Genomic DNA, 18,833 nt, shown 5'->3' with positions numbered 1-18,833 from the left:
ACAATTGTTGTTTTTTTACAATGTAATACATGTAATGTGTAGTGTTTTTTTTTCAATTTCCATCATTTATCAATTCTGTTTTTATTTTTTTCATATTAAATTCTATTTTCGCATATGAGCTCTCTCTGGACTCTAAATTTTACACTAAATCCAAAAATACAATAATTACATACTATGTTTCACTGTCATTTTCTCAATTGCAACCTGTATAAGTTACATGATTATCTTTCTGACTAGCTCTTGAAATCTATAATTGCAATAGATCGTAAGAAATGTAATTACAGTAATTATGGTGCGTTTTCAACTTATAATTACAAATATTTGTCATAATTACATATATTGTTATCATAAACCGCACATATTTTTCTTACGGCAATTCTCAATGAACTTTAATAACAATGTTACACATTTATAACAATATAACTAAAAAAGTGATTTCAAAGAACAACATTGTTCATAATGACCAAACCGAGCTGCTTGAGGCAACTACTTATACTTGAGACCTGCAATGCAGTACAGGACTGAGTATGCTGCATTCATCTCCGAGTACAAATGTGTACAATTGTAGACACCATAATTCAACAATAAATTCTGTCTGTACTATCAGTTATAGAAACGTACAGTTATTCTAATAATATCCCCAGACTTTCATTACACAGCATATGTAGTGATTTGGGTAGTACTTATTTGAAAAGAATAATGTCCAAAAAAGTAGATAATGGTACCGGATGGAGCATATACTTTGAAGACATTATTTTATACGGTATAAAATTTAATGCGTACAATTGTACACAAGACCATTAAATAATTTACACAATCATGTCAAAATACACGTGTGTATATTACAACTTGTCTAAGATAAAATGCTATTAATCATAATGTATGACTTGTAGTGCTCATTCCCTTATTCAACTGAAATTATAAGGGGTTATCTTTTCACCGGAAACTGCATAGTTGAAGGCTGGCGCCTAGTCACAGTGATGCTGCGTGTAATTCCTACGTGCACTGAGTGTTCCCATATGAAGTCAGCGTTTACGCATGGCACAAAATTTTGTGGCTTTCTTAGTACAGGGTTATATTGATGTATTCCAAAATTTCATTTCAATCACTAAATCATGTATTTTCATCCAACTAACTAACTAACTCCCTATCCTTCTTAAACCCGAAGGTTCATGGCTGCAGCAACACAGGCCTTCCATCTGTCCCTATATTGAGCAAGATCTATATACTCTTTTCCATACCTACCGATTTCCCTTAGGTCCATCTCAACGTTGTCCCTCCATCTTCGTCTTGGCCTTCCTACAGGTCTCTTACCATCAGGTTTCCCAACAAGAATCCTGTAAACTCCTCTTTCCTCTCCCATTCGTGCCACATGGCCTGCCCACCAATGTCTTTTCTTCCTGTTTCTCAAAATAAGCCATAAAGAGATAATTATAAAGAAATTTATGATTTTGTAAAAGCTGTAGTTATGTTTATATGTCCTAATCATTATTTTTTTTTACTTGCAGGTAAGCCTCGACTGCACCCCACGCTGCCTCGTCCGGAAAATGGCGTCAACTTGATTATCTTAGCCTCGACTCAACCTCCCATGCACCAGTGGTAAGCTGTCTGTAGTATATTTGTTAATGGCGTAGTGTAGTGTGTTTTACATTTTAAGTTCATGATATGTTGGTTTTGGCATTGAAGCTAAGTTAGCAGCTTCAACAAGGGATAAAATTACTAGAAAGTTATTTGACGTTTGCTCATTGTTGTCCTACATTGTTTCAGTGCTGAGTTCGTGGATAGAGTACAAGCGAACAACAGACGGAAGCGACACGATGTATGACGTAGCCCCGTCTATGACTCTCTTTGCACTCACGTGTCTAGTTGGTTACAAATTGCAACACCGAGTTGTCTACTCTGTTGATTTGATGTCATGCAGTGTATTTCGCGTCTGTAGCTTTCGACCTACGTTCTAGAGAGGTGCATAGTGTGGTATATGGTCACGTGGTACGTGCTAAACAATTAAATGAACATTGATTGATTTGCTTTATTTTACTTTGCTCTTTATGCCACTTTTAGATAATTTGCGACGATGGGGATGAGTAATGATATGATGAATGGAAACTCACAAACATCCATGCCCAGGCCGGGATTCGAGCACGGTACCCCTGGCGTCGTAGCACAACGTGCTAACCACTCCGCCACGGGGGCAGGCATTTGTTCCATCATCTGAACGTTAACATCTTTATTCTTGCGTACAGCGTCCAGTTGGTTGAACAAAATTTCCTTGCAACAGTCTGCACCTGCACTACACCTACAATCTGTCTCGGGAATCTGTTGAGCAAGGCCACGCATAACAGTAGAGAAGTGGATAAAGCGAGGTGGAGTAACGCTGTACACGTTGCTGCAGCCGCGTCTTCCTTCCACGCACCCACTTCTCCCCCCACGCGCTCATTGGTCGAGCTCCTTCGAGTTATACTTTCGCAGAATCTTTTCTCGTTCGCTTGCTCCAGAGATTTCAGGTACCGAGTGTAGTGTTAAAAAGTGGAGTGTACTAGACTGGGCCAGCTTGTCATGTCAATTCGGTATGAAAGATTGCATATATTTCTGAAGGCTAGTTTCCAAGTGACGCGTGTCGTTTGTCAAAGCTCCCCAAATGATTAATGTATTAGTTTATCCTTTATATACGAGGGTTAGGGAGTAAGTCATGGCGACACAGTAATAATTCGACAATCGAAGGATGTATTACAAATTTGTTATATACAACTGAAAGAGTATCCATTATGGATATTTTGATTATGACAAACCTTCGAAAGGTTTGTGCACATGTGTATGTCACAGGGTCAGACAGGTTTCTGTAACTTGTACATTAATACATGAGTATGTCACAGGGTTACTTGGGTTTTCTTTCATGATTCCTAGCAACTAAATATCCATAATGGATACGCTTTCAGTTGTATATAACAAATTTTTAATACATCCTTCGATTGTCGAATTATTACTGGGTTGCCATGACATACTCCCCAACCCTCGTATAATATTTACTGCGCTGCATAGACGTGGGCACGGGGAAGAGGGAGGCAAGAGGGGGCATTTGCCCCCCTGATACTCTCACTTAGCTAGACGAATCTTATCACGATTATTAAACAATAGTATGCTCTTAAACAAAAATGTAGTATTTCAAGCCGACAAAAGTTCCAAGAAATTACGAATGGGTGCATTCTTTCAGCAAGTTTCTTGTTATTAACACTCCCACGCACTTTATTCGTTAGTTGTGTATATGTTACTTCTTTGTGTCTGCAGAATAAATTTCCCACAAATTGGAAGTGAATAAATTATGTGTAGTTCTTTTGAATCTGCTGTACGAAACCATTGTTATGTTTGAATTAGTCTCTGAACCAGAGGGAGGGGAAATGAAGGGAAGTAGAAACTTTGGTGTTAGGAAAGTTGGGATTTTCTGTACTCTGTCTCGGGTGTCTCTGGAGCAAGCGAACGAAACAAGTCTCTGCGCAAATAGTGACGCGAGACGGCTCAATCAATGAACACGTGAGAGGGAATGGGATTGCGTGGAGGGGAAAGAGCGACTGCAGTTACCAGCCTTCCCAGAAGTGTGTACTGCTTCCCTCTGCTCACTCGATTTCACCCCTTCTCTGCCGATATGCGCGGCCTTGCTCCAAAGTGATTTTCGGTGGGTCCGGACGCACTCTATATACGCCCCTGTTTCGTATGCATCAATACAATGAAACAGCGGGATGGGATGAGGTTTTTCTTTCGCGACTGAACTTTTATCGAGGCTTTTGACGCCCGTAATCAGGGGGCTACATTTTCAAAATTTGCTCGAAACGATGCTATAAACATTTTGGCTGGAAAATAGTATAGATGTGAAATGCTTGTGAATTACTTCTTGCCAGCCGTGTTCGTGGCCGTAGACTCCAGCAAAGAGCCCTCGTCGCATGGTCCTGTCTCGGCCCAGTCACGCAAAATTGGGCGATTCCGGGCCTCGCATTCACCAGGCAAGGATCGATTCTCGACTGCGGCCGGCGGAAACTGCCGAGAAAACCCGATCTGGTTTCGTTCGTTTTGCAAGTGCAGCCGTACGTGCCGAATAGAAGATCGACTGCTTCAGCCCATAGCACCAAGCGAACAGCCCTATTTTACCGACACCTATCAAGTGCTGATATAAAATTACGGATAGCGATAAACGATAGAGTATAAAATAGTATGGAACAGCAAGTGATCTACCGATCTTCTTTCTTAGGAACTGAACACTAGAAAATAAATTTAATGCCACTGTTGCATTAACTGTTAATTATATCCTTTAAGATTGTAAATTTCGAAAGACAATGAAAATAAACTTAATTTTCTGCTGCTGATTTATTCTCTTTCCTGAAAACAAAGAATAACATTTGTAATATTCTGAGAGAACCGGAAGAAGATATTCAAAATATTTTAATAGTTGAAAGTCTGACCTCGAGAAAGCGGAGATAAACAATGCAAGGAAAGTGAAATTTTAGAAGTTACAAGAAACATGAGCAGAAAAAAGATTACTAAGGATTTTCATAGCCACAGGGCTTAAAATATCTGTGTAGTATGATAGGAGATGCAGAATCTGAAATAAACAGGAGAGAAGAAATCCGTACAAACGCAAATAAACAATTGAAAGATGTGCTATGGACCAATGCAATGCCACTAAAGTGTCAAAGTATATTATAATACTTTGTGTGTTGTGTCTGTATAATATCACAAAGACAATGAAAAGAGAAGATTAGAAATAAATGCAGGCAAGACAAGACAAAATATGTAACAAGAACATCAGAACAATGCTACGAGAACTACAGGAGAGCTAGAACGAGGTGGCAGAGACACATTTCTTTATTAGCATATAATGTTAACTGAACATTATCATTGTTTACTTATTGTCTGTTGAAAAGTTACATTTAGAGAGAGTATATTTTCTTTAACCGTATGGTGATATAATTTCGTTGCTTTCATTTGTTGAAAGTGGGAAGCACATTTGGTTAAACTCTACATTAACATGAATTATTTTTATGTCTCCAGCGTAATGGAGTGTTCAGAGTAATGCTCTACGAGCCCAGATATCTCCGATTCAAACCCCGGTCAGACATTGAACCTGTCTAATTCTTATCTGGGGGTGTCAGGAGTGACTTTCCCATGTGCACCCAAATGTCAACCTCTTTCCACGTAGTGGACTGCATTTTGTAGACTATCGAGGCTCTGGTGTCTGGACTCTCAGCCAGTGTAATCCTGTGTGGGGCTCATGTTTTGTGTTATCCGTTTGTGTTTGTGATTTTCCCTTCATTTCATCTTATCACTATTCGTCCTCATCTTCGCGATTAGCAAAAAGTGCAGAAAAGCGAATGAAAATCGATTCAATCAAACGAAAACTTGTCTGAATGTTAGTGGCAATGGTTCCATTTTTAATCGGACATTATTCATTGTCTAATGCTTTTCTTTACATGTACTTATTCTAATACAAGTATTAGAGAAACACAATTATCGCTTCATACGTACATAGAGCATGTTAAAAAGTAATGAAGCATATCATGTAATACTAACGGCCAGCAGTCTAGGACGTGTTTTTACCAATTATCCTTAGAAGTGGTAACCAACAGAGACACCTTGAAAGCGCTGTTGGAACATCCAGACTCACTTTCCGTAGAATGGCTGAGCTTTGTTGAACAGGCCAGAACTCATGAAGAGTCCTATACTGACCGCAGGCCCAACTGGCGGCTAACCTACGCTTTGCTACGTAGCTTCATCTATCCACCAATCATCTTAGGAGGTGTGTGTCTCGATGAGTGTCAGCCATCTCAGTTGCGAAGTAAAAGCTGTAGAGGTAACATCGCTCTCCTGTTGCAACGTTGCCAGTTGTTTTTATTAGCTTGCTCGTACAGTGTTTGGCTGTTTTGTGTACTATTGTACAACTTCTATACAGTAACGCCACTGATCAACTCCCCCCCCCCGTCCTACAGAGTACATTTGGCAACATGCTGTGTATCCGACGCTCATTTGTTTCGTCCAGCAACGTTCGGGTGCCTTGTGGCACGAAAATGTCCGATGTCAGTCGAAGAAAATTCAACTGATCGCTGATTCGCTGTTTCCCAGCCGCCAAATGGGAATGAGGCCAGTATAGTGCCGCATAAAGAAAGAAGAGAAGTGTTCTGTGAGAATTCCAGGTACGTTTAAAACGAATCAAGTAAACTGCTACAGGACTGTCTACCGGTAACTTGTACACGAGCGTTTACAAATCGTATTTGAAAGAAACTGTGCAGCCGAACGCTTTCTCTCAACGCGCGTCCAATGAAACAACCACTCGTTCCAGAGTACACTTAAAAATTCGCTTTGACGCCCAGCTCTCAAAGGTCAAGAGGTCGCGGGAGGTGCCGGGAGTTCCGTCATAAAGGAAGAGGTCTGAGGCGACAGAGAGAGAGAGAGAAAGGGGAATCGCGAAATGTGCGAGAGGGGAGCCTTTGTTGATGTTCTCTGATGCATTGTTCGGTTTGGAAATTGCTGTTTGCAGTAAGCAAAGCGGAAATTCTGTCGCCACGCTCTCGTTGCTTTCTCCGTTGGGCTCGCGTCAGTCCGAACTTTAATGTAGGGCACTAGTTCATCGTTAGTCACGGAGGGTGCCAGGGTGGTGCAATGAGGTGCTTGCGCACCCCTTGTTGTCGGGATCTCATTATATTCAGCACCCCCAATGTTCATCTCAATAATAATCTTTATTATTATTATTTAGCGCCGCTCTTCTAACACTTTTGGCTCGTCGCGACAATGAAGATGAGTGATGATGTGATGAAATTAGTGAAGGGATACCCAGGATACAAACCCTAAACCCCTAGCGTCGTAGCGCGCTATGCTTACCACTCCGTCATGCAGGTCGACTCATTTCTATAACAATGAAACATTATAGTACATAAATATAACAAATTATTGACGACGTAAAAATTAATGGGTCCTACGATGCACAAAGCGAAAGGCTCAAGATCGAACAGCACGGAGGTTGCAAGGAAAGACCAATCCCTGGGCAGAAAACAGTGAATGAATGAATATAGTACATATTGTAATAGAACGATATGCTCCTCAATTTTAGGTGGCGATTCACATGTCCAATGTGTAATCTAATCCCGATTAGCTTCTGCTTTTTAAAAGGATTGTTCTTTAAATACCGCTAAATACAAATCATTTTAGTGGTCACGAGCCATCTCGTTCTTTCCTTCTGTTTTATTTATTCATACACAAGGTGACTCCAGTCTGGAAAGTCAGAGAAGAACCTAAACATACAACTACTAACACATATGTAATGTTGTTAAAATTAAACCTTTTATGTGTGTAGGGCCTACCACTGCGGGGAGTGGTTATCGTAGCGCGCTACGATCCTTGGGGTCCCGGGTTTGAATCCCAGCCTGGGCATGGCCATACGCGTTCTCTGCGAGTGTCCCTTCATCAATTTCATCATATCATCACTCATCCTTATCTACACGAGTAGCCAAAAGTGGCAGAGAAGCGAAGGAGAATAAACCAAAGCAATTAATGTGAGGCAAGAAGCTATTACAAAAAATGGAAAAAGAATTTTACAAGCACAATTTTTACTAAACGCACTAACAAACTCTCTAGTCTTCTTAAACCCGAAGGTTCATGGCTAAAGCAACACAGATCTTCCATCTGTCCCTAATCTAAACAAGATCAATCCAATCTTATCTATCCTTATCGATTTCCTCTAGGTCCATCTCAACATTATCCCTCCATCTTCGTCTTGGCCTTCCTACAGGTCTCTTACCATCAGGTTTCCCAACAAGAATCCTGTACACTCTTCTTTCCTTTCCAATTCGTATCACATGGCCTGCCCACCTAAGTCTTCTTGATTTTTATTATTCTAATAATACCTGGACAGAAATACAAATTATGTAATTCTAAATTATATAACCTTCTCCACTCACTTGTCTCCTCACTACTGCGACTACTAAGTATTATTATAAAAATGACCTGAATCTCTATGTACGAAGCGAACAAGCATATAAGAGGAGAGTGTTTTCGATCATATATACACCGCAGCCTCATTCTAAGCTGCTCACCTCTTCATTCCAAATCCTTCCCCGCCCCACGTGGTTAGCACCATGCATTCATTCATCCATGTCTTCACTCAGCTGTAATTTCCCACGACCCTAACCTTACAAAGGTATATTTGCGGCACTGAGTATGGAAGTAGGGACGTGGACTTGCCCTGCTAACAAAAAGTTGAAGGAAGCAAAAATCTATTTGGAAACGTTGAGGATTAAAATGCTATGTCTGTACTATTACTTAGGACTTTTCATCAAAATACCGTTGCAGTTCTTGATGAGTTGGAACTTTTATGATATTGACCTTTTATATTCTTATTTGCATTTGCTGCGTGAAGCTGTGCGTGGGATTCTTATTTCCGCTGCGGTATTTATTTTTACCAACGTAGGTGGGTGAATTGGTAAGCAGTCTTTCTCTACCTTTTCCAGAAAATTTAGATAAGCAAAAAACACTCGGAGATTCTTTAAAAGTCAAGACGTTATTAACCTCTATTTGCCCTTCAAGATGTTTGATGCCTTTGTCATTTATAGTTTAAAGTTTATATATCTATTAAGAATTAAATGAGTAAATTTTAATGAAGTCATTCATGAACAGTTTATTGTCATTCTTTGAAGAAAATATCGTCGATTTCGTGCTTATAAAACACCCTCTCTCCTCCTGTTAATCTCTCTCTCTCTCTCTCTCTCTCTCTCTCTCTCTCTCTCTCTCTCTCTCTCTCTCTCTCTCCATCTATCTATCTATTTCTTTATCAACCCTTCGATCTGTACCTTTCTCTATCTCTATCTCTCTCGCTGTCTCAGTATCAGTGTGTGTGTGTGTTGTGTGTGTGTGTGTGTTGTGTGTGTGTGTGTGTGTATGTATGTATGTCTGACGTGGTTGAAATAACAAAAATGCTTATTTTTTAAAAAGAAATGCGATTTACAGTTAAGCCTGTAGTTTATAGGATTGCATGAGCACTGCCGATCGCTGTAAAAACCATGGACAACTGAGGCTTCAGTACACACACGCACGCACACATATTCACACACACTTTGCACACACTCACGTATCGTCGTTGGAATAACCAAAAGGTATATCTAAAAAAATCATGATTTTTCGAGATATGCGTTTTAGTTGTTTCTAACGACGATATACAGGGTGTTCCCGGAGAAAGCGGCAATACTTTGGGAACTGGTAGTACGGGTGATTCTAAGCAAAAAAGTTCATATGAACATGGCTCCGATTTTGAACGATAACGGAGATATGAACAGAAATAAAAATGATGTAGGAAAACGTCAACAAAAACAGTAACAAGTAAAACATATCAATGTAATGGTAATTGTGTAGTAAATACGAGAAGGGACATGCTGATACTAATCTTTATTGCATGAATTTGTGGTGTAGCAGTAATTAGTACACGATAATTAAGTAATGAAGCAAGCAATAAATGTAGAACTGCTCATTCAAGTAGGTTGATCATTCAAAATCTGAATTCCACCTACTCTAATCGATGGATTGGTCGTTGTCGTTGTCGTGATAGTGGTCTGGTTCCGTGGCAACTTCGCTCTCCCGACTTAACCCCTTGATTTCTGTTTATGGTGGTGTATGAAGCAGGAGGTTTACCAGGAAAGGACGAACTGCACATTCGCATTATGAATGCTGCTGCGTTAATCCGGGAACATCATCGATAACTTTGTAGTGCAACATAAGATGTCCTCCGACGCGCTCAGAAGTGCATAGATGTTGGTAGTGGTATTTTTGAGAATCTGCTCTGATCTGCTATCATTTCTGTGGCCTTTTTCCTCCTTACATTCGTTCATGTGAGTACTGACCAGCATGTCATTTTCCTGCATTTATTGTTTGCTTCATTACTTAATTATCGTGTACTAATTACTGCTACACCACAAATTCATGCAATAAAGATTAGTATCAGCATGTCCCTTCTCGTATTTACTACACAATTACCATTACATTGATATGTTTTACTTGTTACTGTTTTTGTTGACGTTTTCCTACATCATTTTCATTTCTGTTCATATCTCCGTTATCGTTCAAAATCGGAGCCATGTTCATATGAACTTTTTTGCTTAGAATCACCCGTACTACCAGTTCCCAAAGTATTGCCGCTTTCTCCGGGAACACCCTGCATTTACATCGCTTTCTCTATCAACGTTCCTCTCTCGCTACTTTTCTGTCCCTTTCCATCTGAGCTGTTTTCTAAATATATCGCCACATGAAAAAGCAGGAAGTACATCCTGTTTCTGAATGTCGGTTCCATCAGATATAATGAGACACTTTCTATATTTAGAAAATCAAGTTTTGTTGCTACCTCCGCATGGTGAATATTGTTTTTTTAAAGTCGTGGTCAAGTTGAATTTTTTCACAGAAGTAATGCACTAGCAAATCGTATTGCCACTTCACTCAGTTTCAGGTTGATTGAGTTGGTGTTTTAAGTTCACTTTATGCACAGTTATGTTAATCGGGACTGGACATACAGTTCAAAGTGGGCTCTGAACTACTATATGTCTCCACCGGGTATCGAACCCGGGACCCCTTGATTAAGAGGCGGCGACGGGACTCGACTGTAAATCTATCTTGCTTGCAGTGTGGACAGTATGCAGGCTGGCATAGATTAGTGATGTGAACCATTGTCTGTTAATATCTGATAGTGTGTATGACGTCACTGTCTTTTATATTCCCTGCTCATGGCCCACCTTTTATCGATACCCTAGTTTTAGAAAGAAGTTTGTCCCACGTATATTACATGATTTACCGTAGCTAAAATAAACACTTTTCTGATAAATAAAAGTTCCTTACCTAATTAAAAGCTGAGGCTGTAGAGGGGCACTCATCACATATAAGGACAAAATACAGGACAACACACACAACCCTACAGAGCATTGCTGGCCCCCGTAGCGGAGTGGTCGGAACATCGCGCTACGACGCCAGAGGTCCCAGGTTCGAATCCTGGCCTGGGAATGGATCTTTGTGAGTGTCCATTCATCAATTTCATCACATCATCACTCATCCCCATCTTTGCAAATTAACCAAAAGTGGCACAAATAGCGAACTAAAATGAAGCAAATCAATCAAAAAAACCTGCAGAGGATTCTACAAGAGCCTTGTAGGCCTGCAACATTGCAGTTAATTGGTTGGAAGTCGTTATTTAACACCCCGTGTTAAATTACCTAAACAGATAGTAAACAGAATGGGATAATAAAACAGTAGCTATATCAAATTTATTTGACTGGGACAACTTACAAAACCCTTTGTCGAAATAGAGCGAGTATGCATGTCGCACTTCATATTTATATATGTGTACAATACTATAACGATGTATCAAAAATTATACGAAAACTACTCATGCACATGTAGACTTACCACAAATATTAATTTGTAGCAGAAAAAAAGTGTAACATGTGCAAGTTCTTCAATGGTTCTGCGTATCACACTTATTGGAATCATGGCTTTGACATATTATAATATACCCAAGTACTACGTCTCAACGTACGAAGTTTCTAAATTGGCTTACCATCTAAGCCACCTGAAATATTTAAACTGGAATTCCAGAAAGAAAATAATCTGCATCAACATTTTGTCGTTTGCATACAGTATTAGCAGGTCAATATTTTGTTCCGTTGTCTCTTCTTTAATTATCGACAAATAAAGAATTGGAAGCAGTGAATATTCATCCTTTACTCATACCTTTACTCATCCCCACAATTTTGATGGACTTTCTCAAAGTAGTCCCCATTGGATGCGATGCACTTGTCCCAGCGTTTTTTTCAGTCTTCAAAGACATGCTGGTAGTCGTTTATCCATAGGTTTTAGAATTGCATCCGCAACCTTCACTGCTGCATCTGATGATGAAAAACTTTTCTTGCGAAGGCTTTGCTCTTTGCTATTCGGATCTAAATGATGTATTTTGGAAAGATACTCCTCGCATTCCTGTGACATAATCTTCAACTGCGACCAAACTTGCAAGCGAACGTCCACACACGTCTCATGATAATTTTTTTCTGTTGCAAACGCTTAGAAATTTTTGAGTATTTCTGATGGTAGTCTTACCGTTATTCGACGATATTCTCTCACAATGACAAGGTAAAAAAAAGTTCTTCTCAATTTTGCGAAACAACTTTTTCTTATTGTAGATTAGGCACACACAGGAGATGTACTAAGTAGAAATTTTCAGCGAAAAATGCATGCTCGACCAGGACTCGAACCCGGGTCTCTGGCATACCGTGCTAATGCTCTAACCACTTTTTTTTATCAAGGAATACCCCTATTCGGCAGTATACCCCGTCATTCACACATTTTCACAATCTTTCACACATGTCAATTTTTACTGTATTGACATTGGTTCTCATTATTCGGACAAGCACAAGCATCCAAGCCCGAGCGGGATTCGAACCCGGGACCCCTAGCGTTGCAGCGCGATGAGCTAACCACTTTTTGTTTTAAAAAAGGAAAGCTCCTATGCGGAAGCATCCCCCATCACACTTCATTCACTCATATCATTTCATTCATATTTCAATTTCAGGACTTTTCAGGACAGAAAATCACAAACATCCATGTCCGAGCCAGGATTCGAACCCGGGACCCCTGGCAACCACTCGGCCACAGGGTCCGGCAACCACTGAGCTACCGAGCCGCCTTAGTCTAGCCTGACTTTTCGTTATCGCTGTTTTAACTGAGTGGAATCGTCTCTGCCTGTGCTACCGCAATGGGATCTATTGCCTTTGAAACAGTAGATTTCGACGTTGCCTGGTTCCTCCCAGCGTAGAGATGTAGATTAGATTGTTGTAGATTAGGCACACACAGGAGATGTACTACGTAGAAATTTTCAGCGAAAATGCAGGATGGACCAGGACTCGAACCCGAGTCATACCGTGCCATTGCTCTAACCCCTGAGCTACCGAGCAGGCCTGGTCTAGCCTGACTTTTTGCTATCGCTGTTTTACCTGCGTGGTATCGTCTCTGCATTTTTCGCTGAAAATTTCTACGTAACTTTTTCTTAGTATTGCCTAGTGCTACGAATACAATATTGGTCTTGTTTTGAAGCTCTTTGCATCTGCTCTTAAAATCCATTATTATGTCATTTCCCAATGCGAAACCGATTTTATGCAGATTTTTATTCAACGGAGTAAAGATGTGTGTTGAACGTGGCAACACCACTCGCAGTGGCAGCCCGCAGTTTTCACGGTTCAACGGACATCGCTGTGTACAGATTAACGAGGAACTGAAGCTAAATTTTGATGCAACTCGTTTTTATGTCTACTGGTTAATTTTTAATTGGAGTCCAAACTCGAGTATCCATAATTTTTAATCCGATAGTAGGTGTCCCACTCTTTTTGCCGGTGACTCTACGTTCCACGCAAGGAGCCTGACTTCTTATAGGAGAGTCCGTTGCAATGGAACAGCCTTTGCCTGTGTGGAATCTCTGCCTCCGAGCAGCCACCGCAATGCGAAATTACAGGAGCGGAGTCTTCCTCTCGCCGTCGACCTAAAAATTGATCGCATACGTTTGACGTCATTCGGCCAGGGACGGGCAGGGCGAGCGGGGAGACCTCCGAAGCGACGAGGATTTTATACGACTCGGGGATCCCCTTAAGATCAATACCTCGGGGGGCGACGGGGTCCTTTCAAGAACAAACGTTGGCAGATCCCGAAAGAGAGGTGGCCCTTACGTAACGGGCGGGCTTTCTGGAAATGCCTCGGTCGCGGGGAACAGAACAAGCGCAGGTAGAGGGAAGAAAAAATAAGCGTTCTCGAGGCAGTGATTTATGCACACACTCCCTAACACCCTCATAAAAGTTTTCACAAATACCTAATTTATGGTAATTTTAGTCCTAAACTTAAAGAAGGGACAGTCAAATTAAACCTTAATTTGATTTCTGTTTTTTATCTAGTAGATTTCTGCGTGTAAAGTTGCACAAGTTTGCTGCATTTTAGCATAGACCCAGTGGTGATCTACATGTATTTTCAAGTCTGAATTAGTGCTTGTATTCTTCAAGAAGAAGGATAGTTGGAATATACGTCCAGTCACCGCGAAAATCTTTCCAGCCATCTGCGTGTGGACTGACGCTATTGTCGAACTTCCTCCTCTATATGTAAACTTGCTGGCATGGTAAGCATGCATCGAGACATTGAATTGTCATTTTCCGTAGAATTTTCATAAGTTTAAGCTTCCAGAGGGGAAGAAACCACTGCTTTTCGCTGGAGGCGCCATCTTTGAAATGACAAAAATGGTGTGAAGCTCACTTGATCAGTGTTGCAGCGTTGAGGTCGTTTTGTAAATAACAGCCGATACTTCATGTACACATATGAGCTGTTTACCTGTCCTGTAATTTTTGTCGAACTTTTAAGGTTTTAATTGGACTCTCCCTCGTACTTATAGCTAAATAAAGATGAACTTACACCTACGGATGGAAAGTTCTGGATAACTCCTGTCTGAAGGTGTCTGAATCATTAGAACAGAACAACAAGCCAAGTAAAACAATTGATTGCTAATAAATACTAGCGAATAGAATGTAAATAAGGAGCGTTCGAAATGATTGTTGATATGTTTTCGTACCTAGCCATTAACATCCATGTTCCGTCTGCAGGACTGGGCCTCTCCGATGGCGTAGTGGTAACTTCGTCGCCTTGTAATCCAGTGGCCTCGGGTTCGATACCGGCCGGATGCACATAGTGGTTCGGATTCCACTTTAAACTGTAGTTGCAGTTCCATTTCGCCTATCTGAACATACAGTGGACTTAAAACAACCACACGTAAGAAACCGCTTTCATTTCGGATGGAAAACGTTTCTGGCAATCAGTCTGTCGTCGGTGGCTAGGCTACCTGGAAGCTGAAGTCCTGTGAAGTGATCACACAACCTATACGATGGATGAGATCGAAAATGTGCAGAGGTACCCCTAAAGTACCTTCATGATCTATGTTGTTCTTCTATTAGCAATTTCAATGAGTCTTTGAGTGATTGATTTATTTTTAATAATTAGCATGTCAGCCCATTGCGCTCGTGATACAATGCTGGGATAAGGACCTTTAATAGAACAAAATTGAGGGCAGGGACCTGTTTATTAAAGGCTTCCTTCCTTAATTTCTACAACTAATACTCCCATAGACTCTTTACCAACGACTAAAACTATGCTCTCTCCATACCCTAGTTACATATCGAGGCTGTAAAAGGATACTCAGCATACATAATGGCAACGTAGCCCCACAGATGATCCTTCTAGTTGTGGTCCAGAGCCTCTTTGGCCTGAAACAGTTCAGTTACCGGAAGTGGGTTGGCTTTTGGGCCCCCTCAGAAGGCCATTCCTAATTTCGATCGGTCGTATCGTAACAAACCATTATTGAGGAAGACTCGTTTGGCATTTTCTTTTCCTAATCAACGTATCCTGATTGCCGTTACAAATTTATATGCGCATACAGGGTATCTTCCTACAACACCTGTAACTTTTATATCGTGTCGAACAAGTTCTGTTAATAACGATTTTTGTTTTTGCGGTCTAATTCTTTTGTTGAATTTTCTATCCTGTATGTAAGAGACCACGCAGACAAACGTTCAAATTTGCCATGAACTTCATATTTCATTTATTTATTTATTTAACAAACGATTACAAATACAGAATTAGCTATTTTACATTGGAATGTACACCCAACGGTAAAAGAAACAGTAGACGAATTGTCCACCACCATTTTCATTCGGTCTGTCTTACACAATGTGATGATGACAATGAATTGAAATAATGACATCAATAAGCAGAGAACAATGCTTGATTCGAACCAACATAGTTTCATTCCTTAAAACAACACGGGATGTAGAATAAAAAGTAATGAAAATAGGTGTGGACAATTTACTTACTATTATCTTTGCCGTTGACTGTACTAACAAGAGGAAATAACAACACAAAATAACAACATAACTTGCATGCGATAAATTGGCTTACATAGTTTTACACGACAGTCTTCTAAAACGTGCTCGGTTTTCAAAAATGTCTATTTGTTTAGCTAAATTAATGTATTGGGAGTAGTCTGTGAAACAGGAAACGCTGGTGGAGAAACTGCTCTAAATTCTAACCCTGGGTACAGACGCTACCTTTGGAAATGACCGTTCATCAACTTTATATCACATCATTCATGCACATCGTCGCGAGTAGCTAAAAGTAGAAGAAAAGCAACATAAAATAAGAAAGAAACAAAAATAATAAGTTAAACCCCACCCATTATTTAACACAGTTTTATCGCAAGCTCATGACAATAACCGGTCTTCGTGATAATGTCGGTCCAGATGTAAGGGCATTAGCAAACGCATATGACTCACGGCCCACACTAACTGCAATAGTGGTGCACGAGCGCGTCAAGTGGTGGACTTTCAAAGTTCCCGGGTTCGAATCTCGGCCATGATATTTGTGTCCTTTGTAAGTGTCCCTTCATCAATTTCATTTAATCATCACTCATCCTCACCGTTACGATTAGCCAAAAGTGGCAGAAAATCAACGCTAAATAACAAAAAATACAAAATGCAAATACAACTGCAATATCGATGAAACTTCGGAGAAATTTGCTTTCCCCATCTTGAGCACGTTGTATCATTTAATTTAATTAACCATATTTTATGTTACGCGTGTCATGTTCACAATGCGGACAATTTCAGGGACTGATCAGAGTTTAAATTTGCAGGCTTTGTGCGTATAATATAATTGGTACTTCGTATTACCATATAGCCGTATTTTGGCTCATTCTGTTATGGGCACTAATAATACAAACAAAATGTAAGCATGATTTTATTTCTAACGAATTTCCAAAAATGACGGAAAAAATTAATAACAGTGTGTATGCATTGTTTTTCTATAATTAAAGTTAACTTTATGTTGGCTTGAAATGTTTTTTATTTATAATTTGAAAGAAAGAATATTATTTAATTAATTAACCATATTTTATGTTACGCGTGTCATGTTCTCAATGCAGACAATTTCAGGGACTGATCAGAGTTTAAATTTGCAGCAGGGTTTCGGAGCGGAGCGGATCAACGCTCCGACTGTTGCCCACGCTCCGGAGCGAGGAGCGAGATTCTAAGAAATGGTTCGCTCCGCTCCGGAGCGGAGCGATGTCTTAGCCCACTCCGCTCCGGAGCGGAGCAGCGGAAATCGGAAAATTTCTCGCTCCGCTCCCGAGCGAGGAGCGAAATTTTAGAAAATGATTCACTCCGCTCCGGAGCGGAGCGCTACCTTGACACGCTCCGCTCCGGATCGGAGCAGAGGAAGTTGGAAAATTTCTCGATCCGCTACGGAGCGAGGAGCGAAATTTTAGGAAACGGTTCACTCCGCTCCGGAGCGGAGCGATACCTTGTGACGCTCCGCACCGGAGCGAGGAGCGATATTCTAAGAACTTGCCCACTCCGCTCCGGGGAGCGCTCCGAGGTTGGATAATACGAGTGTATACAGAAAACTAACGATCAAAGGTTCCGAGTACATTAGTAATTTTGTTTGTGGAATTTGTACGGCATTTGAAAATCGCCCGTTATTGTTGTTATAAAACTGATTATTACTAAAGCTAACGCCACGGAAACAGTCCATAAAAGATTACGTCACTCACCTACAGTGTTGCCAATAAGCAAGGAATAATCCTTACACAATACACCAGGGAAGGCACAATCAACCGCATACGTAACGCGCAATGTGTCAACTGTGAAGCGTAGAAGAAGTGTGGCAAACCTGGAGGGCCAGTGGTGTGGAGGAGGCAAGGGGAAGCTTCGATCTTCACTGGAGTGTTTTCGTGGAGAGCGATATTATTAATATTATTATTATTATTATTATTATTATTATTACATTTTCATTATCACTTTTACTACTCTACTACTACTTCTGGGGACAATATATTTCAATAGCAGGTTTGCCACCTGTGGTTTTATAAGTTGAGAGAATGGAACCACTCTCTCATTTCCTGCCACCAGGGATCGCGACTGAAACTCATTTCGGTTCAACTTCTGGTTTGGGCTAAGCACTTCGGCATATCGGCCCGACGTTACAGTCCACGCCGCGGGAGAAGTGAGTTATTCCGGAATATTGGTTCGAGTAACACTGGCGAAACTACTGCAGAAAATCCATTTGACCTTAAAGGCTAGGAGCGCGCAGAGGGAAGGCGAAGCAACTTGTACGGAGGAAGATAAAAGGCAGACAGGTGTTCATGCAAAACTCGCTGGTGCACGATTGCCATATCTAACTTTCTTTTACGCTGGTTATGTATGATACTTTGAATGTGGCGAAAGGGAAAAGTTGAAAGTAATTGGAAATTCAGGTTGCTAATTTTAACTTTTCGATTTTTGAATGTATGAAGTTGAAAATCGGAATCATGCTTATTAATGTTACCGTCGGCCAATAAGGAAACGTTTTAATTTGAAATAGCTACAGAGTTTACATATCTAACTTTTTAAAAATCCTGACACTAGAAAGTTGAAAACCGGCTTAACCAAAAATGTAAGTTGCCACATTTGGTTTACTTTTATGAAAGTTATAAAGTCGAAAATCGGAATGCTGTTTGTATACAACCGAACAGGGGAATTTAAATAGTATGAAATACAGGGTTGTCATATCGATTCTTTTTCCCAATTTTAAGGGCAGGAAGTTGAAATAGGTATTTAATGGTTACATACGTATACAACTGCAAAAATTACAAAATGTCTGGTTGCCATATCTAACATTTCAAGTTTGTAAGTAGTAACCTGGAAATAGGCATGATGGATATAAGAAAATTGCAAAAATTTTGCGAAAACGACGAATGGAATGTT

At 40.4% G+C, this 18,833-nt stretch overlaps 1 protein-coding gene across 44 annotated transcripts in view; it reads left to right on the top strand.

Annotated features, from left to right (window-relative positions):
- Positions 1 to 18,833, top strand: part of para (sodium voltage-gated channel paralytic) — a 386,365-nt gene that overhangs the window by 212,584 nt on the left and 154,948 nt on the right. For 31 of the 44 annotated variants that reach the window (XM_083141023.1, XM_083141029.1, XM_083141055.1 and 28 more), the window contains one exon: positions 1,509 to 1,599. The exons of the other annotated variants lie outside the window; for them this stretch is intronic. The gene's annotated coding sequence lies outside the window, so the exon portion shown is untranslated. The remainder of the gene's footprint in view (positions 1 to 1,508; positions 1,600 to 18,833) is intronic. 44 annotated transcript variants of the gene reach the window in all.

The sequence above is a fragment of the Lepisma saccharinum genome, chromosome 19, assembly GCF_977018435.1.
Source record: "Lepisma saccharinum chromosome 19, izLepSacc3.1, whole genome shotgun sequence".
In the NCBI taxonomy this organism is placed as follows: Eukaryota; Metazoa; Arthropoda; class Insecta; order Zygentoma; family Lepismatidae; genus Lepisma; species Lepisma saccharinum.
The sequence above is the reverse complement of the archived record's forward strand: the minus strand, read 5'-3'. Positions and strand labels throughout refer to the sequence as shown.